General features: G+C 44.9%; 1 pseudogene; it reads right to left on the bottom strand.

The window, feature by feature from the left end:
* Positions 1-12,118: 12,118 nt before the first annotated feature.
* Positions 12,119-27,963, bottom strand: LOC104354577 (TRPM8 channel-associated factor 2-like; annotated as a pseudogene).

Genomic DNA, 27,963 nt, shown 5'->3' with positions numbered 1-27,963 from the left:
AGCTTGCAGACTAAATGCAGCAGAAAAAGTAAAGGAGATGAAAAACAACGGACAATTGAAATGAAATGGATATTTCTGAGCTGTAAATTAGAGAGTGGCATAAGGGAACCCCTCTCCTGTGAAAAAGTTTGTATTAGGTAGGATGAGCTTCCTACTGAACTAAAGCTGCTGCACCAGGAATCACGATTTGTACCATGCTGCAGTATGCTACTGAAAGTAACCATCACTCTGATAACTCACCCTACTGAACCACTGACACCTTCTGAGCAAGTCACAGATCAGGGAATAAGATCTCCACACAACGGTGGGCAGCAGTGCCCAGCAGGAGGCCTGTCTGTTTTGACCGCCTTTTCCTTAGTCTGGTTTTCCTGTGCAAATGCATTCTTACTGTGCATCCCTGAATGGAGCATCCCTGCTGTGTCCCTTTCTTGGTAGCCTGAATTGAGTAGTGAGCTGATTTAGAACCTCCTGTTGGCTGTAAAATCCTCCTTGTACAATAGGCATGTGAGCTCACTTGGGGCAGGCTGGCCATGTTTGCTGTGCAACTTTGTAATGCTAAATTGCTCTTCAGCTAAAGTCAGGATTGGATGAGCTAATATGGATGTTATCATAACAGTAGCCTGGCCACACTGCCTGGGAAATACTGGTGATTTCTGCTGCATGGGATGTTTTCACATGATCCTTATCTTGAAAGGTTCATCATCTGGTATGAAGTAGAAGGACTAGACTAGTAAAAGCTTAAGTTCCAATGTTTGCATTGCAACCAAAAAAGACAGCGGAGGAGAGAGTCAAAGGGCAGTATATGGCTGATGCACTTGAAACTTCTTGCAGGGGCATTGTTATAACTCTGTGGTATTGGTTTAATAATTTCACTTTTTCCCCTCTGGCATTTCATTCTCACCTCTCTTCTGCAGTTAGCTGTCCCATCCCTGATGCTGATACAACTGTCTACTGTGCTGTGTTGTGTCTTGGATAATAATAAAAAACCCCCAAACAATCTGGGTCTAAGACCAGACCACTGCTTTTTTCTCTCTCCCTTTTTTTTTTTTTTTTTTGTCATGAAGAAAAATAATCCTTATTCTTCTCACTAATTACTTTCATGAAACACTAAAATCAGTACCACCACCAAAGAACTGTGGTGACAGAGGGGGCAACCAGCTGCTGATGATAATGGTGGGAAGAAGCCTCTCCTCTAAAGCACTCTGTCTCTTGCCGCTGATCTGCTGAAAGAAGCACAGACAGGCCTAAAAAGGCCTGGCCGTGGTTTTACAGGAGAATAAAAGAAACCAGGAGAAAGGCACTTGTGAGATGCTGAGCCCAACATAATTTGGATCCTCAAGGCAGGTTCACTACAAGCTGTAGGGATCCATATTCCTGCCTTTGGAAGACCTGCCTGACAGGGGGCCATATAGAAAATATACTTTCTAATCGAAGATGTATCGAAAATATTAATAGAGAGCTACATAGAAAACGCTAAAACTATTAAAACCTGCTTTCCCAGAACTAACATGCATGCAAGTAGGCAATTAATTACTAACCCCTGCAAACGGCCTGAGAAGGAGGCCCAGAATGCTGGAGAAAGAAGCTGATAAGGGGAAACAGAAAAGACGAAACCAAGGATGTAATTCATGGTTCAAAGGTGTCAAAGGCGGGAGGAGATAAGGGCTAACGAGGGCTAGCTAACATCCATCTTCAAACAATAACAAAAGGGAGGTAGCCAGATGTGCACTCAAGGACAGACCAGTCCTGGTCTGGGACTGCAAGCTCAGCCAAATTAGAGATTTCAGGGGAGAGGTGAAAAGTACACAGCGAGGAAGACCTATGGCCTTCATCCCTGAAGACCCCTGTTCATGACCACCTGGAGGGACTGCGCAAGCGCACCAAGGAGGGGCCCAAGGCAGAGATTATGGAAATGGAGTGACTGGAAGGAACTGCCTTTTTGGGGATAGATCATGAATATGTATAGATGTCTCTGGAATATGTAGTGTTTTAATTGTATAAATACTGGACAAGCGGCCACGATGGGCATGCACATTTGTGCTGGAGCGATCCCCCATGCATCTGTGTGCAATAAACATACCTACTTTATAACCTTTCAGGTTGTAAAGTTTTTTTCCGCACGTCACTGCCCTCCTTTGTTCTTCGACTGATTTTATACTTTATTCTCCTTTTTTTCCATTTTTGGAGCCAAAATTTTGCCACAAATCTTCCTCTACCCAGTCTCCTCCCAAGTAAAGACCATATATCTAATTATTCTTTCCCCATTGATCTCAGTTTTGCTACATCTGTACCCAAATTTGCTGTTTCTGAAACCATTTCCTAAGCAGTCTTGTGTAAGATATTAGTAGTAACTCAGGTACTGTTGGTCTTGCAAGATTTTCATTATCCAAGAGATCCCCCAAACCCCTCTTCAGTGTTCCAGTTCATGCTGGTTAGCCATTGTTTACCTCACATGTTGTCTAAGACAAATCCTGTGACTTTAGCCTTTATATGTCTACCTGGTTACAACTAAATACGAATGCTTATTTTATATGCAGACAGTCTGCATACCAGAGCAAGGTTTTTCACATTCTGTTTTTGTGCTCACACAATACTTGCTCTCTCTTAGCTGTTTAATTAGAAATAATTTCTCTTGACCTGCTATTGGACAACTTCCTGGTTTCCTGCAAATGCCTTAGCTGATTATGAGGTCCAGTACTCCAGCACCATCGCTTGCTCACAGCAAGTTGCCTGCCACTCTCTCTCACTGTCACTGTGATTTCCATTCACCTGAGGGTAATGGACACCTGCTGGGGAGAATGACCTGTGTGATGTGAGATGCTGAAGTCTCGTATTGTACAGGTCTCCCACACTGCAGAGACATTTCTTCCATTCTGTCACCTCAGGGTTTGATCTCTGCCATACATCTATACACCCTGGTCCTCCACATCACCCATGTTGTCCCATATTGACTGGTTCAGAATAAGACCAGGAAAGGCAACTTAGGTGTGAAGGAGTTAGAGAGGAAAAGAGACAGGAATAAACTAAGATCTGCCCTAGCAGATAGGGAGGAATTGTTTGAAGCTCTTGATTTTGCAAATCGAGTCAGATTCTGAGCTCAGCTGCCAAAGGCCCTTGTGTGGTATCCAAAAAGGACCAGCCAAACAACCAGTACCAAACACAGCAGCCGTATCAGACTACTGTGGAAGGAGTATGTGATTAAGCACTCTTTTTCCTCTAGAAGGGGATCTCTTGATCATGCAGCCAACTGATACTCAGTCATATATCTCAAAGCAGCCATGGAGGTCTGTTCTGAGTAGACTTTGGCCGAGGAATCCTGAGGGTGGAGAAGCATAGTGCCAAAGCACTGCATCTGCTTTGGAAGACAGTTGCTGCATATGGTGCTTTCTTATCTACAGTTTCTGTACTGTGAGAGTGCAATATGAAGCTGTCCTGATATTTGGTACCTTTGATGAATCATAGAGCACTTTAGGTGGGATTGCATATCTGGATGTTTTCAGTCCTACCTACTGCTAGCAGCAGGGCTATCTTCAAGGCTACGTGAAGTTGCTTAGGTCCTTTTCCTGTTGAGTTTGGACAGTGTCAGGTATGGAGATCCCACAGTCCCTCTGGCCGCATGTTCCAGTGCCACACTGCTCTCAGGGAAGAATTTGTTTCTTACACCTGATCCAACTTCCCCTTGCAGCAATGCATGAAACTGCTTTTGCTGTTCTTCAGCATACTGCCTTGGTAGGATGCAAGGGAATGTATGGGTTAATGAGCTTATGGGGAAGGAATACCCACAGCCTGTGCATTCTCAACTCCCTTTACATTGAGCCATCAATACATAATTTCAAATCTGTTCATCATTTTACAAAAGAGGAAATAAAAAACCATATGTTTTCCTCTTTCCACCCTAAGCAGATGTAGGAACAATCCTCTGCTGATGACCAATTCCAGTTCAAGGGTCCTTTTCATCCACCTCAGAAAATTAGTTATTTCAGACTTTTGTGGTGCCAGTTGCTCACTGGCTCCAAACTAGAAGCACTAGATAAAGGCATTTCCAGCTGTGAGCAATTATAAGGCTCCAAGAAATGACCTAAGATACAATCGAATTTGATCTCCAACCTAAAATTAAATGTTTGGATCCTTACAGCTCTTCCAACAAGGACTGGGAGCCTTTTGGGGAAGAAGGTTATATTTCTTGGCTGGAAAAGGGTCTACAGGGCAGGAGTGAGGGCACTGTCAGGGCTTTGTGAGGGGCTCAGAGCTAGATCATCAGGTAGTCCACAAGGCAGAGTTTTTTTGGATTACAAAAAAGCAGGAAGGCTGTTTGCAAGGGTCTTTGGCTAAAAGGCTGGCCTGCCTTCCTCCTGAGCTGGGGGCTGCTGCCTCAGTCCTGCCTGGAGCATGGTGGCCAGGGCTGCCCCTCAGGGCTGCAGGATGCTTGTGCTTTTGTGCAGCTTGCCAAGAGACAGGGAAGAGACAGCAGGGCCTGAGCAGGATGTACTTGACAGCAGCGATGTGGGTGGCTGCCAGGAGACAGGAGGAGGTGAAAGGAGCTGGGAGAGGGCTTGTGAGACCAGTTAGGCAGGGACAGAGGCAGCTGACCAGGATCTGCAGGGTGGAAAGGTCAGAAGAGAGAGACAAGGACTTCTGTCTGTTCCCTCCACCCCTGCTCAGCTGTCAGGGAAAGTACCAACCAGCCCTGGGCCATAACCCTGTGGCATGGGTGTGCTGCTGGTGCAGCTCAGGTGGTTGCTGGGTGTGCTGGCAGTTGTACTGCATGGGGAAGAGCTACAAGCTTGTGACATGACAGCTGCAATGCAGAAAACTTCTCATGACGCTCATGGCCCTGAAGAGGCATCTTTTCAAAGCTGCAACATCAAAATACTGCTTTCACATCACCAGGTTCCCCCAAAGCAGTCTCATCTGCTTAGCAGAAATTTTGGTTATTCTTCTGCCCAGAAGGGTGCACCTATACCACACGGAAATATGCACAGCACTCACAAGGCCCTGCATCACTACACCTATAGCAGACATGTTTGCTTCAGAGGGTTTCTGCCTTGGTGTGTGCGGTGCCAGTGGATCAGCTGCCAAGTGGGTTAGGCTGGCTGACAGTCACTGTGAGACGTTTTGCATGTGACAAATTGAGACACAATTTGAGCTGGCTTAGAGGAAAGCAGGCTGGACGAAGTTCCTGAGGAGGGACTATGAGGCAGGCCTTCACTTCCCTATTGAAACTGTTCAGAATCGTTATAAGATACTAGAAACTACCGCTGTCCCCAGCTGGAATCATGTACATCTGCACTGAGGCCAAAGCAATTACCTGTTAGAAGTCTGGTCCTTCATTGGCCAAAAGCTGAATCTTTGCTGTCACAGAAGGTTTGCAGAAAAGAGGAGCTGCTTCCTCACTCCTGCTTGGACAAACCTGTTGGATCCACAGCATTCACACAGAAGCTGAAAAGTTTGGCTGTATTGATCTCATTTTCCCTGTATCACTTCTCAAGAAAATCTGTGTCCAAGCAGCCTCTTCCAGAACGTGTTTGGATACTCATAAGGAGTCTTTACATGGTAGGTTGCCCGCCCTACACTGCCACATCTTAAATGTCTGAAATTTGTTTAAAAGAATAATGTTTGTTTCTTGATTTCAAGGTGTTGAATTAGGCCACCTCACCCTCTTCTGTTTTGGCAAAGTAAGAGCCACGATTCAGGGTTTCCCCATGTCCTCTCTCATCAGATTCTCTCAAGAGAGCCAGGGTGGTCTCTCTTGCTGTAGGTTCACATCCAGGAGACCCAATGAATCCTTCACAGATGTTTTCCTGGAGTGCCACAAATGTGGCTGTCAAGGAAAAGTAGGCAATTCCTGTTTGCATTCTGCTCTATTATTCCTTTCACAAACACAAGAAATCCTCCCCATTTGTATGATTAAGTACCTCTGGATACCAGCCTCTGCAAGAGGGAAATGTCTTTGCATCCGAAGGGACTTATTATGAACGTGATTTTCCAAAGCTGGAGCTGGAGCTGGAGCTGGAGCTGGAGGGGTGGAAAGAGTCTCAGAATCACACAGAAAGGTTTTTCTTCTTTGCCCTGAGAAGAGTTTCTCCCAACACAGTCTTTGCTTTTCAGCAGAAAAACTTTGTTCTGAGCAAGGAGAATGATCTCTTTCACATGTGCCTCAGCATCCAGCTGCACACATGCCTGACATAATCTTCAGCCCTGCTTACTCCTTGTATGCTCTGACAAATGGTTTCCATCATAGAGCATACACACATTGCAATGTGGCCTGCCCAGACTGAGGCAGAAGTTTATTTCTTTGCTGCCTGGGACAAGTACTTAGAGCAGAAAAGGAAATCCTGCTAAAACATAAAATTAATTATTTGGTACAGGCAGGGCTTGAGTCTCTGTGGGTTGACTGTGGGACTGAGGGTGGATGCAGTCCAAACAGAGGGTCAACTTGGGTGCAAGGTGGGAGGTGTAGGATCCTACCAGAATTGCTGATCTCTGTAGTTACCTTCTCAGCACCTGCAGAAATCAAGTGGGAGCCCATCTCATTGCAGTGCTTGTTCCCATTGCTGGAACCTTATATCAGACAATACACAGGACTAGCTGACTTGAAGACCTCTCCAGTCCATGGGGCAGCAGATCCTGCCTCACCCTCTGCATGGAGGACAAGCAGTTCTGAACAGCAAGAAGTGGTGGATTCCTGTTTCCAGGGGGCTGCAGGTTTTGCCTCTGGAGTGCTGAGGTTTACAGGCCTCCCTCCACAGATACTGAACTCACCAAAGAGTTATTAAAGCAAATGAAGGCAGATGCAAACTGTCCAAGCAACACTATCGCACTGTTAATGGGAACGTATCATGTCCCCTGCCCTAGGTAGTTCCGAACAACGGAGTTATTGATGGCTTGTATCCACATGAGAACAAGCATCTGTGCTTCCTGCACAAACATACATAACAAAAGAAACGTAACTACATGAGGGAGGCTCTGTCTACACCAAAACATTGTTTGTACTGCAGTTGCAACCCCATTCTGTCTGAATGCCTACCCACGTCTGTGAATTGGGCTAGCAGTTCGAGCAGTTCCGGCAGGAAGCAGGCAGAGTGGCACAGCATATATCGCTTCAAAAAACCAGCCTGTGCAGTTCTAGCTCTGCTGCAACTGACACGTAGCAAGGCAACCACAGACCTGCCATCGCCATCTATTTTTCTTCTGGCACAGCCATATGGGCAGAAGAATATTGTATATTTCTGTTAGGCACGTGGGTTGAGTGGTGGTAGAACACTGCTGACTCCATGCAGATCCATGGTGCTGGTGTGTTGTAGAGAACAGGGGAGCTAGACCTTCAGCCATCCTGGTGGTGTGCCAGGGCAGCTGCATTATTAATGTCCTTCTACCAAAGTAGTACAAAGCTGAGGTGCTAACCTGCTGCTATAGTTCCCTTTTGGATCTCCTAGACAGACTCAAGGTAACTGGGAAACCTCTTAAAAGTGTTCTTTGGATCAGAAGGAATTGGATCCTCTCTCTTTTGAGCCACCTCTGCCCCAGTGGACAGTTCTTTGCTCTAGGGAACTGAGGCCCCCATCTGCCAACGTGATACATCATCTAGGCACGTTTGTTGTTTGCCAGGGGCTTGCGTTCATGATATTGTGGAAATATTGCCAAACACTTGTCCAGCCCTCAGACTATTACTCCCTGTTGCTCTTCCATGCAGGCAACAATGACACTGCTGGCAAAAATGTGGAGCATATCAAACAGGACTACATGGCTCAGGGGGCAAGGCTGAAGGGCATGGGAGCCCAAGTGATGTCAGCCTTGATCATGCCAGCGAAGGGGAAGGGTCTGAGGAGGAGTAGATGAATTCCGTGGGTCAACAACTAGTTGTGCAGCTGATGTCAGTGGCTTGCACCAAGAAACACTGTTTCATTATGATCCCAGTAAGAAGGCACTCAGACTCTGTAAAGTACCAGTTAAAATTACACTTATCAGAGATAACACTATAAAGAAAGAGTGGATAGTATAGGTAATCTTATGTCCCTGCAGATGCTGGGCACCCTGAGTTATGCAGCACTGGATGGTCCTAGAATCAGGTCACAAGATGCTGAGAAGATCCCATCTTTGCAAGCATTACCTCATATAGCTCCTCTGAACCTTACAGGATTTTATTACAAGGAAATAGATCCTATTTATCATTTCTTCTGTCCAACAAAAGGGTGTTTGCATGGGTACTTCTTGCTGCAGCCTTAAATAAAGGTAAGTATACATGGTGTAATTGCTGATAATGAGTGGGAACTGCCTGCAGGCTCCTGTTACAATCAACCGGATAAATTTATCCTATGGACAAGGGATATGGGCAGCACAACACGAACACCACACTGCACACACATCACAGAGCAGCACAGCACAGACCTGTGTCTACTCAGGTTAATTGTTATGTGAATCACTAACTCCTCAACGGTCTTCTGGTCAGCATCACTACAGTTGGCAACAGGGTTTGGTTTCTATGACCATGGGACCCTCTTTGAGGACCAACAGTTGCTTGGAAGAGATGCTTGGAAGGGATGGCATCCATCTGACTAAGTGGGGCACACACATCTTTGCCAACAGGCTGGCCAAGCTGGTAAGAAGAGGGTGGTGGTCGGTGGACCCAGAGGGTGGTGATCAGTGATGCAAAGTCTAGTTGGAGGACAGTAACTAGTGGTGTACCCCAGGGGTCTAAACTGGATCCAGTCCCATTTAACAACTTCATTAGTGACCTGGATGATGGAGTAGAGTGTACCCTCAGCAAATCTGCTGACACAAAATTGGGAGGAGTAGTTGATACTCCAGAGGGTCATGCTACCATCTAGAGGGACCTCGATAGACTGGAGAAACGGGCTGACATGAGCCTTGTGAAATTCAACAAGGGGAAGAGCAAAGTCCTGTAACTGGGCAGGAACAATCCCATGTACCAGTACATGCTGGGGGCCACCCAGCTGGAAAGCAGCTTGGCAGAAAAGGACCTGGGTCCCTAGTGGACACCAACTTGAACATGAGCCAGTAATGTGCTCTTGCTGCAAAGAATGCTAATGGTATCCTGGGATGCATTAGAGAAGTGTTGCCAGCAGGTCAACTGAGGTGATACTTTCCCTCCTCTCAACACTGGTGAGGCCACACCTGGAGTATTGTGTCCAGTTCCAGGCTTCTCAGTACAAGAGGGACATGAACATAGTGGAGAGTGTCCAACAAAGGGCCACTAAGATGATGAAGGGACTGGAGCATCTCTGCTGCAAGGAAAAGCTGAAAGAGTTGGGACTGTTCAGTCTGGTAAAGATGAGGCCTGGGGGTGATCTTATCAATGGCAGAAAGAACACTGAGCCAAGGTCCTTCCAGTGATGCCCAGTGACACGATGAGAAGCAACAGGCGCGAACTGAAACATAGGAAGCTCCCCCTGAACATCAGGAAACACGTTTTTACTGTAAAAGTGGCCAAGCCCTTGTACAGGTTGCCCAGAGAGGTTGTGGAGTCTCCATCCTTGGAGATATTAAAAACTTCTCTGGATATGATCCTGGGCAACTGGCCCTGGATAAGCAGGGGGTTGGATAAGATGACCTCCAGAGATCTCTTCCAACCTCAACCATTCTGTGATTCTGTGAAGAATCCTCACAGCGAGGAGGAGAGGAGCTCCTGTGAGGTGGGGTCTCTGGGATTTAAAGTTGAGAAAGAAGATAAAGTTCAGGAAGGAGGAGAACAATCAGAAAGCAGATTGATATGATATGGAGCCAGTTGAAGTTTACTTGAAGGCTGAGCAGTGTGTGGACATAGGATATGAGTTCCTGAGAGTTAGGGTACACTAGCAGGAATGGGGTGGGTACACACATGCATGTGCTGTATTAGGTTGAATCCAAGAAGACATGAGACCTTTCATGGTACCAGTGCTTGTAGAGCATGAGCAGGGAGGCTGAAATGAGATGCCCTCAGCCTTAAATAGCACCACTGCTCTTTCTCATCCCTTCTGCTGTCACAGCTTTCCTGTTTATCCACCACTTTGCAGAAACTAGGGTTCACTGAGAAAATAATAAACCATGATAAATTGGCTGATTCATTTCAGGAGATTAGGCTCACAAAAATGAGATCTTCTATAACAGTAGCTGTTTGTATTTGGTGTGCGGTTTCAGGCCTAAGCTGGCAAACTTGGCAAATTGTTCATGTCCTCACCAGCTCTCAGAGGCACTACAGCAGTGCAGTATACCCAAGGAAGAAGTCTGCAGCTTTTAGGAGAAGCTAGCAGAGGCAAAACACTGCAGCACATCTTCTCAGCCTTGGCTACCTCGAGGACACTAAGCACCATGCTCCAGATCCTGCACTGGTTTTCATAAAAGGAGCAACCTTGGTTCTTAAGATACCCCACACCTAGAGGATCTGAAGGATCAGATAAAGCTGTGGGCTCATGGCTGTGATGAACAATGCATTCCTGAGATAGGAAACAGCTCTCTCAGGAGTCTGTTCTAGACTGACAGACAGATCCTCTGAGTTATCATGAATCCTCTGCCCAGAGCAGAAAGCACAATCCCTTACGGTCCTTCTCCCTTTTAAAGTGAAAAAGTAGTAATGACTACCTACCCATGCCTGAACACATGAGTGTGTGTTACAGCTTTAAAATAAAACACCATACTACTCGGACTCCTTCCCAGGGGAGAAGATGGGGAAACATGTACAGAGCAGATATCTCTTATGTTGATAATGCCAAGTTGGGGAAAGATCTTCCCTAGCTCTGGGCCAGCATCTGAGAGCACAGGCAGACCCCTGAGTATTTCTTCTGCACAGGGTTCCATGCAGTTACTGCTGCTGGAGATATCTGAGGTAGGTTTCTTCCGCATTTCTGGATTTCAGTTGTCCAATCATTCACAGAGAATAATCAAAGAATCTCTCCCAGGCTTTAATTTTTCAAGAACTAAGCAAACTATGTTTAACAAAACCAATCTTAAGGCTGGTTCCTCACTCCCCCTCCCCTTATCTTCTGCGTTTATTTCCATTTCACTATATTGTAAGCTATTCAGTGACCCACTAATATGCCCAGATTTTTTCTTCTCTGCCATTTCCCATCAATAAGCTCTTAGCTTAGGAAAGAAGCTCTTGATGAGGAGTTTGTAAGAGTTCTGCACTTTAAAATTTCATCCCGTGTCCCATACTACAGTCTTCAGTGATATCTCATTATTTTCAGACAATGTTCATACACTCTGTACCGACAATGTCCATGTATTTGTGGCATCAGCAAGACTTATTAGCATGAGATCATGATGAAAATGCTAAATGAAATTCATGCCTAGTACAATTTTTCATACTCTGCTGGTACACCATGAAGGAAACATTTCTATTCTAGCTGAGGATTAAGGTGGTAACTTCACTGCCTGGACACTGTTTTGCTTCCAATATGAGCTAAAGCAGCATTTTCTCACTACACACCTACTAACTCTGAAAGCAGAGCATGAAGGTAACCCCTTTCAAAACACTGAACAAAGATCAAGGCCTTTCCTATGCTATCGATCAAGGTATTCCCTTGAATGATCATTCTTATTTCTCTTTGCTGTAGCCATAATGTCACCTGAATTCTTCAATTTAATTCTAGCTTTGTTATCTCCTAACATGTCTCTGTTTTTAAAGTGACTTTTTTTCCCTGTTCCTACTCTTCTTCTAATGATCTTAATTAACAAACTTTGCATACCTGTAACAAAAGTAAGTCTGGAACAGAGAACCTTTTAGAGACAAGGAAACAGAGGAAAAAAAAATTGGGACGTGGTTGCTTTGTTTCGTAGGTATTAAGACAGCAAGTATTTCCCCTTCTGTGGTTAAAATGACTCCTGTTGGAAAAGGAAGTAGTGGGACCCTAACACACAAAAACAGACTTGGGAGGGAGCCAAGAATGAACTCTTCTATCACATGTACAACGTAGAGCTGCTGCTCAGATCCATTATAATACCTTCCCATTCACACACAATTTAAAACTATTGCAGAGCACTGACTTTGTCACAGATGATCACATTTTCATTTTCATGAGCAAAAAACTGCTTAGGAGATATATTTCTTCATTGGATCATCTGACCAACCGGGGAAAGAAACAGCCAGCTGCTGGGAAAGGCTCCCCTGGATTTGCCATCCTCAGGCTTTATAGAAAGGAGCCAAATTCTTCTTCACGAGACAAGAAAAGGTTTCTGCCTATAGATTCATTTTTGAGTTATTATCATCCAGGAGCTCAGCTATATTTTGATATTCAGAAAAGATTTCAGGGAGGGCTTTCCATCCAAAGGCCTTTTGCAGCTATGAATCAGAAGAAAAGAGAAACAGTATAAGATCAGAAGTCATCTTTGGTAATGCTCAAAGGCTGTGGTTTACCATTACATCCCAAATCAGTACATTCCATAGACCAGTGACCTTTACACTGTGCTGAGATCACAAATGACTCAAAACAACTACATTTTTTGAGAACTGCCTCAAAAACATTTCCCTGCAGCCCTGGGTCTCCTACTGAAGTGTGCTACTTAGTGGCAGATCAGGACTGACTCATGTTAGTTTGTGGAATCCCAACAGCTGGCACACAAAGACACTGTTGGAGAATAATAGTCAACAGAGAGAGATAAACCAGGGTAGGCATCAAGTGATTGCAGAAAGCGAGGAAAAGGAAAGAAGCAGCCCTGGATTAAAATGGTCAATTTGTAAATCTGTTGCAAGCTTAATTTGCCTGCAGATTACCTGCAGGTATGTCTCCAGGGCAGCAAATACTTCTCAGTCCTTCAGCTGTGCTCCATTTTCAATGTAATCTTGAATCTTCTTCTTTCTAAGTTGTAGTGCAAGTGCATTGTGGGCCTTAGCTCTCGGGATGCCCAACACAGTCTCATTTATATAAACAGACCAGAGATTGCGGGTGACTTCACTTGTGTGAGGGGGAAACTCCCATTCAGATTGCTTCTGATTGTGGTCCAGCTCATGAATGGCACCCCAAGGCCATTGGCTTGTAGAGACTGCACATCTACCATCTCTGTCACTGACTCCAAATGATGCATGACTGGGTAGCCAGCATGCATCCAACCTGCAGGGAAGGTAAACCACAAACAATCTTGGCAACCTGTCTGGGAAAGCTCATGGGATAGAACACTACAATGAGAAAATTAATTCTCTTTACATTAACTCTTTCTTTGAGTTGTTTGTCACAATGGATGCGTCTCACAACGTGCTTCCACCCCATGTGCTGGAGTATCAAACGCAAAAGTTTAACGTGCATGTTTTATGCTCCCCTGCTCCACTTCCACTCCTCAGCACTACCCAATTCAAAGAGAAAAAAAGGCCAAATTACTTTTGCCAGAGCTACAGTCATTGTAGATGACTATACTCTCAGTTACAGGAATGGAGAGGAGGTGTGGAAATCTAATTCTGCCTGTAGAAGAATTTTCTGTTGACACTGGTGTTTTCTTATTTTGAGATTTGGCAAGGAAGATGCTATTGCCAGGACAGTTTGTATCCTTCTATAGCCAAATAACTGTATGACTTGTGTTGATGAAAAATACCTCAGCACCCTCCCCAGCTCTCCCTAGAAACTCTGTAATCTAAGTTCTGTCTCTGGCAGAAATACATGGGGGGGAAACCTCATGATAAATAGCAGACATAAATGAAGTAGAAAAATGGATCGTTTTTCCTGAAGTGCTCCCAAAGAAGCAGCAGATTTTCATCTTGAAGGCAGGGGACTAAAATGTTTCATTGCAAAACTTTGTGTCACGGCCCTGAGTTCACCGAAAGGCTTTAATGGCCTTGGCCAGCCCCACCTGGGGATTCCACCTACACCTCCTGTTCGTGGCCCGAGGGGATGCATTTCAGCTCAGCCCTGGGCTTTCAGTCTCTGCTGAGCTATGTTGTAGGTGTGTCTCTCTCCAGCTCTGTCACAGCCATGCCTGTATCTGGCCATGGACCCTGTTGATCCAGACCCTGATCCATGGTCTGACTTCCTCACTTGATTTCAGATGTGCTTCATCATGATGGGCCTGCCTGGTAATCACTGCACTATGTCTGAACCTGGCCCTGACCTGCAGATTTATTTCCATGCTTGATCTCAGACCTACCTCATCCCTGAAGGCTTCTCTAGCCATCATGACTCTCGGCTGACCCTAGCTGTTGTGCCAGATCTGCCCTGCTTGCCTCACTCAGGTGTTGCGGTATGGCCCCCAGCTGGCAAGGCACCTGTCCTGCTGGCTGTGTTACTGCAGTTGGCTCCTGGCTCCCCGTCCCTGAGGAACCAGCCGCCACAGTGCCTGACAATGTCTGTTGTACCAAAAAGCAAAATGTGAGCTGGCATTTTTGTGTGTGTGTGTGTGTGTGAAGGCAAATTGTTGTCAGTATTTTTAGTAAAGCAGCACTTTACTATTGAAAAATATTCACAGAATTCATAGGATGGAAGGGACCTTGAAGATTATCTAGTCCAATCCCCCGGCTATGGGCAGGGACACCTTCCACTAGACCAGGTTGCTCAAAGTCCCATCCAACCCAGCCTTGAATACTTTCAGAGAAGGGCAGCCACAGCTTCTCTGGGCAACCTGTTCCAGTATTGCATAGTTCACTTCAGCTTTGGATAGAACTTGCTGCTGATGGCCACAGTTACTACTTCACTATAATTGTCATCAGTTCCAGTTTTGCTGTTTCGCATGCTGTTTGTAAAAATCTTTTTTCAGAAAAGACAAACAGGCTTAACAGACTCCTTAGTATCTCCCATGAGTTTCTCAGTATTGCTGACTACCATAATCAACTTTAAAAATCTTCATAGGAATTTACTGTCTTTAGTTCTTTTTCCTTCAATGCCAATTCAGTAGGCTTAATGGATTCTTCACTGATTTCTTACAGCTCCAGAATAGTGCAGGGAGGATACAGAGCCATTCACATCTCTGAGATGGTGCTACTCTCCACTCATTTCAGCAAGAGCAATAGAAGCTGGAAGAGTTTTATACGTTGGGTTCTACCAGTGTGGCCTCTGGCAGACATAGCTGTCTATCATATGGTAAGTATCTGTGCAGAGGGCTGGAATACATTAAGAGAAGGAGCCACATATATAAATAATCCAGAAGTCTTTGTTTCTAAATGCAGCTTCACTCAGAGAATGGCAGCTACCTAAACAACAACTGTTTCTCAGGGCAGCTTCTCAGTCTGTGCAAACTCATTGGAAAGATCTGATTCACAGCAGATGTGAATCAAATCTGCATGTGTTCAGGGTCATGCTGTTCTTTAACACTCCTATTTCTCTGCAGCTCAAGAGAAGGGAGAGCTAGCAGTTGAAAGTTCACTTCCATCTGTAGACATTCAAGATTTTAAATTCCCACATTTGGAAGTCAGTTCTTCCTGTGTGATCCTTGTCCCTGAATTGGAGAGACATGGATTTGACAGATGGACTACTCAGTGGGTAAGGAATTGGCTGGATGGTCTCACTCTAAGAGTTGCTGTCAATGGCTCGATGGCTGAGTGGAGACCAGTGACAAGTGGTGCTCCTCAGGGGTCAGTATTGGGACTGACACTATTTAACATCTTTGTTAGCAACAGACAGCGGGATTGAGTGCACCCTCAGCAAGTTTGCCAATGACACCAAGCTATGTGGTGCTGTCAACATGCTGGAGGGAAAGGATGCCATCCAGAGGGACCTTGACAGTCTGGAGATGTAGGCATACGTGAACTTCATGAAGTTCAACAAGGCCAAGTGCAAGGTCCTGCATCTGGGTCAGGGCAATCCCAAGCACAGATACAGGCTGGTCAATGAACGGATTGAGAGCAGCTCTGCAGAAAATGACTTGTGAGTACTGGTGGATGAAAAACTGAATATGAGCCAGCAGTGTGCACTCACAGCCCAGAAAGCCTATCGCATCCTGGGCTGCATCAAAAGGAGTGTGGCCAGCAGGTCAAGGGAGATGATTCTGCCCCTCTACTCTGCTCTCATAAGACCCCACCTGGAGTACTGATCCAGCTCTGGAGCCCGCAGCATAAGACATGGGATGCCTAAAACAGCTGCAACAGAACGCAGTGATAGGACAAGGAGTAATGGTTTCAAACTGAAAGAGGGTAGATTTAGATTAGATAGTAGAAAAAAAATTCTTTACTGTGAGGGTGGTGAGACACTGAAACAGGTTGTCCAGAGAGGTTGTGGATGTCCCCTCCCTGGCAGTGTTCAAGGCCACGTTGGATGGGGCTTTGAGCAACCTGATCTAGTGGAAGGTGTCCCTGACCATGGCAGGGGAGTTAGAACTAGATGATCTTTAAGGTCCCTTCCAACCCAAACTTAGATCATGTTGCTCAGAACCCCATCCAGCCTGACCTTTAATGTTTCTAGGGACAGGGCATCTACAAGCTCTCTGGGCAATCTTGTGCCAGTATTTCACCACCCTCATGAAAAAAATTTCTTCATTATATCTAGTCTGGATCTACCCTCCTTTACTTTAAAACAATTACCCCTTGTTCTATCACTACAGGCCCTACTAAAAAGTCTCTTCCCATCTCTTCTTTTGGTTATATTTCACTAACAATTGTAATTAACTGGTTCTTAGTAACTGAAGTGCAAGTTATTTACACTCCAGCCAGCCTCTCTCAAATTAGTCCCACTTGACTGACAGCAACTACACCACATGAGTTAAGCTACTAGAGCTGTGGATTATTGATAAAGTGGTGCCCTGGGCAATTAATGAACTTAATCAAGTAGTAGGAAACACCTCTAAGTGTGACAATCAAATAGAGCTGAAAGATCTGCCAATCCTACTGAGAAAAGTGCTATACTGGAACAAAAACTAATTGCAAAGAATGGCGAGATTTAGCCTTTAGAAGCCTCCTTACCACCCAGAAAGGCTTGAGTTCCACTGGCCTAGTGAATTGTTTTTAAGCAGCATGTTTCTTAAGTGACAGATAGCAAAATGCTGCTTATAACAAACTTTTCCCCCTACCGCTGCCCTCACTTCCCCACTGATGTAAGTGATCCTATACCTGCTACCGTCAGCATCTTACTACACAGTAGGCTGCCTGTGTTTACATTTAGCCTATACACAGGGCTAAATTATAACAGTTGCTCTATCACCTGACAACCACTCACCAGCCAGGGAGGAGAAACAGGAAAAAGGAAAGCAGACCTGCAGGTAGAAGTACAACAGATTTAATAAAACACCAGCAATACCAATGGAGATAGACAGAGTTAAACTTAGCCAAATAAACACACAGCTATCACAATCAACCAAAGAGCAGCTCTTGGGAGAAGCCATAGGAACTACCAGAGGAACCCCACAAGAGCTCGCTCTCCTCAGTAAATCTCCCCCCTTTATAATGACCATGACATTATGGTATGGGCTACACCTGTAGTTAACTCAGGTCAGCTGCCCTGGCTGACTTGAAAATGCTAATGGCCTGCCTAGCATAGCTGGCCTATGATTCTGTCCCAGCCAAACCAGGACAGTCTGTCACATGTCTTAATTTAAGTTTCAAAATCTCATTTGTCCTGCCTGAAACAGCTAGCTCACTTTCCCTTCTTTCTGTGGTAATTAGCATAAACTCATGCCCACAGCAATAAGAGTAACATGACACAGTACAAATGTCATTTGGCAGCCAGCCTGTCTCCCTCCACTGGGTTTTACTCTGGGATAGCCTCAGATTTAGCAGCAGAACGATATATATAAGGCCACCCAACAGACTAGAGACTTCCATGGTGGTTTTTTTCAACTTTGAACTTCTTTACTGCCAAGGCAGGCCACTTCAGCTCTGCAGCATAGCTGAGGTTATCAGTGTGACAGCCAATCTGCACCTGGTGGGGAACAACAGTCACTGAAAGGCACTGCAACTTGGACAGGATCGGAAAGTTCCACTCCAAACTCGGTGTGTTCTGTAGCTACCATAGGCAACAGACACTCTTGTCTCAGCAGGGAAAGGCTATACTGCCATATGGAACATTATTCCTCACCTTGGCATAGACATCAATCAGGTGAAACTAGCACAAAAGAGTTCAAGGGCAGACTTAAGCCCTACGAAGAAGAAAATGGAAATGCTGGATCAGTTGCTAAAGAAAAGCAGAATTCTCTTTTACAGCTCTGTTCAAAAGAAGGGATTTCACTGGTTTTGAAGTGTCCTGGTTTGGCTGGGACAGAATCATAGGCCAGCTGTGCTAGGCAGGCCATTAGCATTTTCAAGTCAGCCAGGGAAGCTGGCCTGAGTTAACTAGAGGTGTAGCGCATCCCACAATGTCATGGTCATTATAAAGGGGGAAGATTTACTAAGGAGAGAGAATTTCTCCTGAGGTTCCTCTGGCTTCTCCTGAGAACTGGATGTGTTCCTGTATGATCTAATCTAAGTGGTCCTGCTCTGGCAGGGGGGCTAGACTAGGTGATCTTTTTGAGGTCCCTTCAAACCCCTAACATTCTGTGACTGTTCTCTGGTCAATTGTGATGACTGGTTATTCATTTAGCTAAGTATATCTCTGTTGGTATTGGTGGTGTTTTTGTTAAATCTGTTTCACTTCTACCCATAGGTCTGGTCTCCTTCTTCCTGATTCCCTGGCTGGCAGGGGGTTGTCAGGTGATAGAGTGACTCTCACAGTTTAGCCCTACGTACAGGCTAAACATAGACAGGAAGAAATTTTGGAGTTGGCTGGCCCCAGTTCTAGCACCCTCACCTCTCATCACAGCTACCATAGCTGTGCTGCTATAAATGAATAGGTGAAAAGCAGAGCATAAGCAAAGCTTACCCTGATATGAAATGAATGAGGAGAATGGAAGCTGGGGAAGGGGATTACATCCCCAATAATAATTCATCTGATTTCCATGCACTCTCTGAAACACTAATGTCCACATATGCCAACCATCAGTGACTGAAGATATGGCAGACTAGTTCTGCCCAAAATCTTGTTCTATTGTCCCTTTAAAGAGGAAAAAACAACTCACCCTGCTATGGGATAATACTGTTTGGATAATTACCTCTGCTGTAGTGTTTAACCCTTTTCACTTATGATTATGTAGGGGCTGGTTTCAGAGTCAAGATATGAACCCCACAATTATTTTTTTTTTTTATAGTGTGGGTGTTTGTCCTGATGGCAAAGATAATGAAACTGGAAAGAAAACAGGTTGGAGGCCCTGAAATGAGGCAGGATGACAGCAGGAGACAGCAAGGTGCGGGCAAGTAAGATATTTTTATAGTGGGCAGAAATATCTATCAGTCTCCTCCACAGAGACAACATTCAACCTTATTATTTCTCATCCTATCCACTGTCAATACAGGGATTATTCCTTTAATCTTGAAAGCAACAATATAGATTTTTGTCTTGTTTGACCACTGCCTTCTCTAGGGGAATGGAGAAGGGCACAGAGGATGTAGGAGACCGACATGATATGGCCACAGTATGGAGACGATGAAAACCAGAGGTGTGTCCATTACAGCTGCATGGGGCAGTCATTTTTCAGGACAGAAGTGAGAGAGTATACTTGAGAAATGTAGAAAGAGGTTTATGATAGGAGAAACTTGGGGAGAAATTGTTTGTGATTCATGTCTCATAAAGGACAAGACAAACCTCAAAGAAATGAGAATGGAAGCAAGGAAAGTTCTTCTGACTGTAATGAGAAACAAAACCAAATGTTCACCTCCAGGTTAGCTGCAACAGCAGTAGCAGGAAAATGCAGAGTGGCTATTCTTCTGGGCTGAATAGTGCTTCTCCATGCTTCTGGACCTTAGAAAGAACCACAGGTATTATCAACATAGAAACACATAAGTCCTGTGATAGTCTTCAAGTTACAGATAAAATTCAACAGCAGCTTCAATTCTAATTCTAATAAATCAGTTTTCTGAAGCTTTCACCTTTGTGCTGAATCCTTCCCCATCTGACCAACAGCTAATGCTGAACTGTCACAGAGGCACCCACATAACAAGCAGAACAGTCACTCAGAACACCCCCTATGGACCTGAGCAAACCACAAGCATGGATGCCAGGCAGAGGCACTCACAAAACAGAACAGAGCAACTACTCCGAAGACAGGGATTTATTCCAACTAGAGTTAGGTAACACTCAGACAGAAAAAAATAAGGTTCAGATGTCAGTTGGGGATATATCACTACACAGCTGTCTTAAGAATTTCTAAGTTATCTAAACAGGCCTTTTAGGAAAACAATCCAAAATGTGCACTTGTTCACCCACAAAAGGGGGGGGAAATCTCTCACTCAAGGGTATGGTACCCAGAAACTATAATCATTCACCCAAAAGGGCAAGGGCTCACTCAAGCATATATCCAGCAGTATTCACTCACCAAAGATGGGGGGGTGAGGGCACTCAACCCCGTGGAGTTTCCTCAGGCAGTGTCCCAACCCAAGGGGAGAGTCCCTGACTGCAGAGCCGCTGCTCAGAGGAGGACCGACTCAAATCAGCTCTCTGGTGGGGACTCATTTACACCCAAGGTGAGTCTGGCCTGTGGTCATTTCGAATTAGCTAGCACCAGCAGAAGATGAGGTAAACCCTGTGAACATGTTTCCAATGGCCGAAAAGCCCCCATCTTCATGAGTTTTGCCTAGTCTCCTGAAAGACCTGAGCATTACTGGGTCTTTAGCAGACCTAGTCGTTTTCAGGTCAGGGTGGGTGCACCTGCCACATGAATGTTTCTTGAAAACTTTGAATTCTTAATGATTATGAGGGAACTGAGAAAGTGCAAGGAAATTTCAAACTAAACTATCAATATAATCCTCCCTCACCCTCACATCATAAAAATTAGTTCAGTTGGATAAACTTGGTATCAAGGTGGTAAACTTGGTACCTTTGAGGTAAAACTTTATTTTAAAAAAAAAAACAACCAACAAACATCAGAAGCGATGTTTGTTTCTGAAAAGAATGCAGGACAATCTCCAAAAGTGACTTGTGATTTTATATGTCCAACTAGAAACACTCCATAATGGTGTGGGGTTTTTTATTTTCAGAGAAGCTCTCCTCAAGCAAGACAAACCACACTCCATGCAATGACATCTTCAGGTGAAATGTCATTGCACTTGAATTTGCAACTGAATTTGACAAAGAGCAATAGTGGTACTTCACATCGACCAACAAGTTAAAGCACTTCCTCTAGAAGTATTTATGGGCCATGTGCCTGGGCAGCTCCCCAATTGCATAACCGAAAATTCATTCATCATCTGACTAAAACTGTACCCAACAGAAAATCAAATGATCAATATGCCAGCATCCATCATAAGACCAAGTTATTTCTGATTACATGGTGAGCATGCAATCCCAGCAGAAAGCTGAGGCAGGAAGGAAGCGAAGAGATTTACACTATTATATTTATAGATTACTCTGGTCAGACTGATTCCATTCCACAGTTTGGGTGCTGCTGAGGAAAGAAATAGAAAAATATCCCCTACCTTAATTTCTTCCATCAATATGAACAGTTACAGTTGGGGATGTAGTTAATTTCTGGAAGATTTTTGTTGGGAGCACATGTTTGGTTTTGTGCACCAGGGAAGTTGTCATAGAGCTCTGCAGCTATGTGGATTAAAACTGTTTCCTCAGAGCTGCCTTTGGGCTGTCAGCATTGACATCAGGAAGCCTCTGGGAAAGCACTAGCTCAGTCATCTCCTCCTGAAGAAAGCAGATAGCTAGGGAGGTCTGAGCTGGAATCCTCAGAAACACTATTGAGTCCCGTGCTAATTTCTTGAGCCAGGAGGAATATGGTGGCTTTAGAGCTTTTCTTGAGGTTTTGCCAAAACTGGGAGAGTGCCTTGCAAAAGTGGTACTGTGAGAAAGTCTCATCAGGATGTAAGACTGGCTGACTTGGTGCTAGTATGCTATCTCCTAAGATACCAACCCCAAACTTTTGCAGTATTTTGTTCCCAGGGAAAACCCAGCGATAGCATTCTCAATAGCATTGCCTGCAGCCCAGGACTATGTCTGTCCTCCAAACAGCAGACCACTGCCCTTTAAACAATGCCTTAATTTAAGTTTCAAGGTCTCACTTGTCCTGCCTAAAACTCATGAATCTTCTCCAACTCCTCATCACTGTAGGCTTTGCGGCGGTATACGCTCAGGTTGTCTCAAGATTTGTTAGCTTGCAAGGTATCATCTCCTGGCTTAGGAGAGTGAAAAAGTCCTGCAGATTACCAGCAATACCAACTTGTCCTCTCTTCCCAGCACCAAGCCAACTAATGGCATTGAGGATAAAGGTTTTCATTGCTAATGTTTGGAAAAAGTTTTCACGAATGAGAACCACGACATGGCCCCTGCCATAGTGTGCAGCTGCAGGGAATGCCTGATGGTGGTCATTCACAGCAATGGGAGATGCTAATGTACCATGGATGAGTAGATGGGAGGGGGACACTACTATCTTCTATGTTGAATTTGGCCATTCCTTTCAAAAGAACTTCTGAATTTTTTTTTTTTTTGCATCCAGTCCATGTCTGGAAAACCAAAAGAAATCCTTGTCATCCAGATCGATTTATAAGTGCTGAAAGCTGTACTTGTCTTTGCCCTGTTAGTAGTGATAGAGTCATGACTTCCTATTAGCACTCCTTGTTTCAAGAAGTTATCAAGACAAATATATTAATCACTATCAAAAGAAACTTGAAAGTTAACCCAACAGGTATCACTGAAGTGGCAGCAATATTAAAATTACAGGATCACCAGCTTTCCTTAAGCATGGTATAAATTAAATTCCAGGCAAGAATGGTGTGTGCCTATGATTCATGCTAGATTTTTCTGCAATGGGCTAAGATATTACCACTCACAGAGGGTGTCTCTATCCTTCACAAGAAGAAGCTATTGTCCTTAGGACATAATAGATCCATAAGAGATCAGACAAGCAGTTCTTAATTGTTTTCAGTGCAAAGGCAGACATATACTTCAAAACATTCTCAGCTATGGCTTCAACTAATTAAACTCATTTTGCTTTCAGGAAGACTAGGGGTTCTAACATTCTTTCTTCTAACAGTTCAGCTTCAAGGTAGCAACCTCCATTCATAGAGCAAACAGGAACCAGGTAGTAAAATGTTAAAACTGTGATGATTGTTTGCAAAGTTGTCATCTGCTCTCTTGCTAGTCTCTTTACCACAGGGTTCAGTCTAAACTTTAGACTCCATTGCCTGCCTGCCTCTGCATCCTGGGAAATAAGAATAATTTTCTCTATCATAACGATGATTAAACACTGAACAGGTGCCAAGACAGGTTGTGGAATCTCTGTCTTCAGTACCTGAGTAGACAGAGTCCTGAACAACCTGCACTAGGTGGCCCTGCTTTGAGCAGACATTGGAGCAATTGACTTCCAGAGGTCCCTTCCAACCTCAACTATTCTATGATTCAGATTTCCATCAGCATGTTCTAAATGTATTGGCAGTGCACAACACCTGAAAAATTACTATGAAGACAATGGCTTATTGCCTCAGCAGAGCTGCCTCCTGAGCACGGCAAAGCTGAGTCTTGTTGTCAAGCCATGATCTGTTATCCTTGCCTGAACATAGCTCTGAGACAGAGATGAAGCTGTACTATACTCTTCCTTGTGTAGAAGTATGAGGTCTAATCATAGAGCTACAAATTCCCACCTAACTTGTGAGAAATTCTCTGAAGAATGATCATCACTTTCAGGGACTTGTGACAAGAAAGTGCCTAAAATCTAACAGTCTAAGGTCACCTGTTTAGTGGACAAAGGGAAGGCAGTGGATGTAGTTTTTCTGGATTTTAGTAAGGCTTTTGATACTGTCCCTCACAGCATCCTTCTGGACACACTGTCCAGCTGTGAGATGAGCAGGTTCATAGTGTGCTGGGTAAAGAACCGGCTGAAGGGCACGGCTCAAAGAGTTGTAGTGAATAGGGCTACACCTGGTTGGTGGCCAGTCACCAGCGGTGTTCCTCAGAGCTCAATCCTAGGGCCAGGTCTGTTCAATATTTTTGTCTATGATCTGGATGCAGGACTTGAATGCACCTTTAGCAACTTTGCTGTTGATATTAAACTGAGAGGTGCTGTTGACTCTCTGGAGGGACAAAAGGCCTTCCAGAGGGATCTGGATAGACTGAAGCACTGGGCAATCATCCGTGGCATGAAATAGAACAAGAACAAATGCCAGATTCTCCACCTGGCACAGAGTAACGAGAGACACAAGTATAGATTGGGAGGGGAGTGGCTGGAGAGCAGTCCTGCAGAGAGGGACCTGGGGGTGCTGGTCGACAGCAGGCTCAACAGGAGTCAGCAGCGTGCCCTGGCAGCCCAGAGGGCAAACGGCATCCTGGGGTGCATCAAACACAGCACAACCAGCCAGTCAGAAAAAGGTGATTATCCCCCTGTATTCAGCATTGGTGCAGCCTCACCTTGAGTACTGTGTGCACCTCATGATCTAAGGAGGATGTGAAGGTACTTAAATGTGTCCAGAGGAGGGCAACAAAGCTGGTGGAAGGGCTGGAAGGCAAGTCCTCTGAGGGGCATATGAGGATTCTGGGTTTGTCTAGTTTGGAGAAAAGGAGGCTGAGGGGCAACATCCTTGCTCTCTACAGCTTCCTGAGGAGGGGAAGTGGAGAGGGAGGTGCTGGTCTCCTCTCCCTGGGGTCGAGTGATAGGATGCATGGGGTTCAAAGCTGCATCAGGGGAGGTTCAGACTTGACATTCGGAAACATGTCTTTACCAAGAGGGTGGTCAAACACTGGAATAGGCTTCCTAGAGAGGTGGTCAATGCCCCTTCCCTGTCAATATTGAAGAGGTGTTGATAATTTGCTTTGACTTTTGGTCAGCCCTGAAGTGGTCAGGCAGTTGGACTAGATGATCCCTTCCAGCTGGAAGTATTCTATTCTATTCTATTCTATTCTATTCTATTCTATTCTATTCTATTCTATTCTATTCTATTCTATTCTATTCTATTCTATTTGCAGCACAGGGCAGGAAAGGATCACCTATGCCACTGTCTAGTTGCCTCCACTAACAGGCATCTACACAACACACAATCTAGTGGGGAATGCACAGCTAGGTCATGGACCCTGTGTGGACAGTACCCAAACCTCATGGATCCACACAATATCTACCCCATCCTACCCAAGACTTTGAAGTACACCCTGAAGTGCAGCAATATCCTGTAACAAAGCTAAGAACTCTGTTACAAATGCCTTAAAGTTTACACCATGCCACAGAATATTATCAGGAAAGAGAAAAGTCATCTTTTGTGTCCCAGGTCCTTCATCGGGAAGGATTTAAATACCTCAGGAAGTGGCTGCATAGCTGTGCTATTGACACAGTGGTGAAAAAAAGCTAAATGTGTCATAGCACTGCAGATCAGACCCAACCAAAAGTTTCTTCCTAAACTGTTGCACATTTTAATGTGGAGCACATGAGCCAAGCTTCTTGGTAGTTGTGTGAGCCAACACAGGCAGGATGCAGGAACAACCACAAACCATGGATGAAATGCAAAGAGTAAATTTATTCTCGTTACCTCGTGATCTGGGGGATCTCTGCAGCAGCACCCGGGCAGAGGCATGTAGGCAGGGATGCAGGCACTGCAGAGCTCAGTCCTGCTAACAAGCAAAAAGCTACCAGCCCTGCTGTTTTTCACCTGTTGTAACAGGGACTTTTCCAGGTGTATTTTCCCAGTGTGCTTTGATCTTTCCCACAGCAGGGCAGGAATCTCAAGTGTGTTTGATAAGGTGCCTTCGAGTCCATCACACGCCTACGTTAACTGAACACAGATGTTCTACTTGTCAAACACACAGAACTAAACAACAATTAGTGTAATATACGTGTTTTTCAACACCCCAGCTGCAAGTCAATTGAGTGTGTTTACTGTCCCCTTTGCCAATCTTCCATTATTCTCCCACAGTAGTTTCTCAATAACCTGTAGAAGCACCTTCAACTCCTGTACATCCATCTCTGTTCATGGTAATTTCTTTTGGGGGACAAGGTGAAGAGATCTTTTTTATTCCAGCAGGCTAATAGCAGAAAACCCAAGGCAGAATAAACACTATATACACTCTAAAGACAGTGCAAAAAAATGTTTAAATATGCACTGGGTGATCAGAGGAATCCTCAGCATTTCTTTGGACACTGAGAAAGTGTCAGTCTCTCCCTCGCTGCCTGTGAAGTACGCGCCAGCTACGCTGGTCACCTGGTTCCCAGGGAATTCAAACAACACCTTCTCCTTGCCATGTTGACTAGCCCAGTGCCAGGCTTGGCCTCCCATGAGCAGCCCTCCACCTCCCTTTACAAAGCCAACCAGGTCTTTCGCTTGCGTGCTGTCATAGGCGTCCATACAGTACACCCCCAGGGAGGGGCTAAGCTCTGCCCCAGCTTGTACTTTGGTGCCAGCTCTGAGCAGCAGCTGGGAGAGGGAATCCAAATGAGGATGGACCCCAACCAGGGCCTCGGGGGAAGGCCTGAGCCACTCCACAGCGTTTCTGAGGAACTGGGAAAACTTGGAGTCCTTCAAGATTCCTTCATGGGAAACAACCACCGTCCGGCCCTTCCCATAACAAGATGTTGCAATTAGCACTTGTCCATTGGTGCTCACCAGCACTGGGAAGGCTTCAGCTCCATTGAGCAACAGTTCACATGGGTGATAGTTTGTTGTGAACTCAAATTAACTAACACAGCATAGGCTGCTGTGGAATCCATCTGATATACCTCTTATTGAAGAGTACTGAAAGAGATCATCTGTTATGGTTTAAGCCACCTCTCACCAGGTCTTTTATACTACATAGATGTCAGTCCCCAGTTACAGGGGTCAAGCGTTTCCTCTCAAATCACAGAGGTTTGGTAGGCGCCTGACTTACCCATGTCCCCTTCCACAGCCCTATGATAGCCGTGCCCCTCCCCTCTGAAACTGTTGCTATTTGACACATCCTTGAACCTCTCCTCAATGTGAGCATTCTGGGACATCTTGAAGCACGGCTAAAAATATACAGGTCTATTGACAGAGGTCTCTAAGTTTCTTCCTCTCTTCTACAATACTAACATAAATGAAATTGTTCTTATGTACTCCCACACTTTTCCTCCACTGAGCAGTTTAATCCATCGTGGAGCTCATGACCCTGTTACTTGTTTTTCAGGTGCTGTGGCAATTTCAGGGAGCTCTATTTCAAAAATTTTTTGGAAAATGCTTTTTTACGAGGTAGATTAAGATTAATCCCTTGGCTACACTTAATCTTTTGTGGGTTAATTTCCTCTGTTTTGCAGTTACCTATGTATGTTTATTTCAAACCATGGTATATTCAAATCCACTATTTAATCCCACACTGGTCATAGGATTGCTTTTGGACTGGTCTAATCCTTGGAGTTGGGAGCTGGGTCCCAGTTTATATGTTGTACATCCTACATGTACCTTTTACATTCTGCAGAAGCAGCAGCAGCTTCTGGCTGATTTGGTGCCTGGCCTTGTACTTTCCCACTTAAGAAACAGCACCAGGCCATGCACCCCAGCTCTGTAGGTTTTAGGTACATTTTCAACCCATTACCATCAGCTGGACCGTATTCAATTTTGCCTGTTTATTCACAGCCAATTTGGTGAGGCCATAGCCCTAACCAATACCAAACATTCCACCTGCCAAGTCCTCTTGGTGATATTCAACACTGCTCTGCTATACATCTTGGTCATCCTGTTTATCTATGGGCCTCCAACTTCTTATGGGTCATCTCCAACCACATGTCAGCTTCCTATATGAAGGCTGGAGCATAGCCATAGTCTGTCTACATCAGTGCACACATCAGTTCTGCACCTAAACTCACAGACTTGCATTGTGTGCTCCTGATTATGGATCACAGGGTCACCAAACTTTGTATTTCAGTTTCATCTTGTGTAGACGTTCTTGACTTCACTGATTGAGAGGAGAAGAGTGATGTATCCAGTCCCATTGAATTCAACACCCAAGCAACTCACAAAGAAATAATCAAGGTGGTCAGTGTACTGACCTCAAAGTCAGTGATACTGAACCTCCTTAGGACCCAGAGGAAGAAATAGGTCCAAAGACCCAAGTAGCTGATGTACACGTTAGCCACATGAAGGAACCACAT

This window comes from Leptosomus discolor, chromosome 1, assembly GCF_034619465.1.
Source record: "Leptosomus discolor isolate bLepDis1 chromosome 1, bLepDis1.hap2, whole genome shotgun sequence".
In the NCBI taxonomy this organism is placed as follows: domain Eukaryota; kingdom Metazoa; phylum Chordata; class Aves; order Leptosomiformes; family Leptosomidae; genus Leptosomus; species Leptosomus discolor.
Note: the sequence above shows the minus strand (reverse complement) of the source record. Positions and strands in the feature narration are given on the sequence as shown.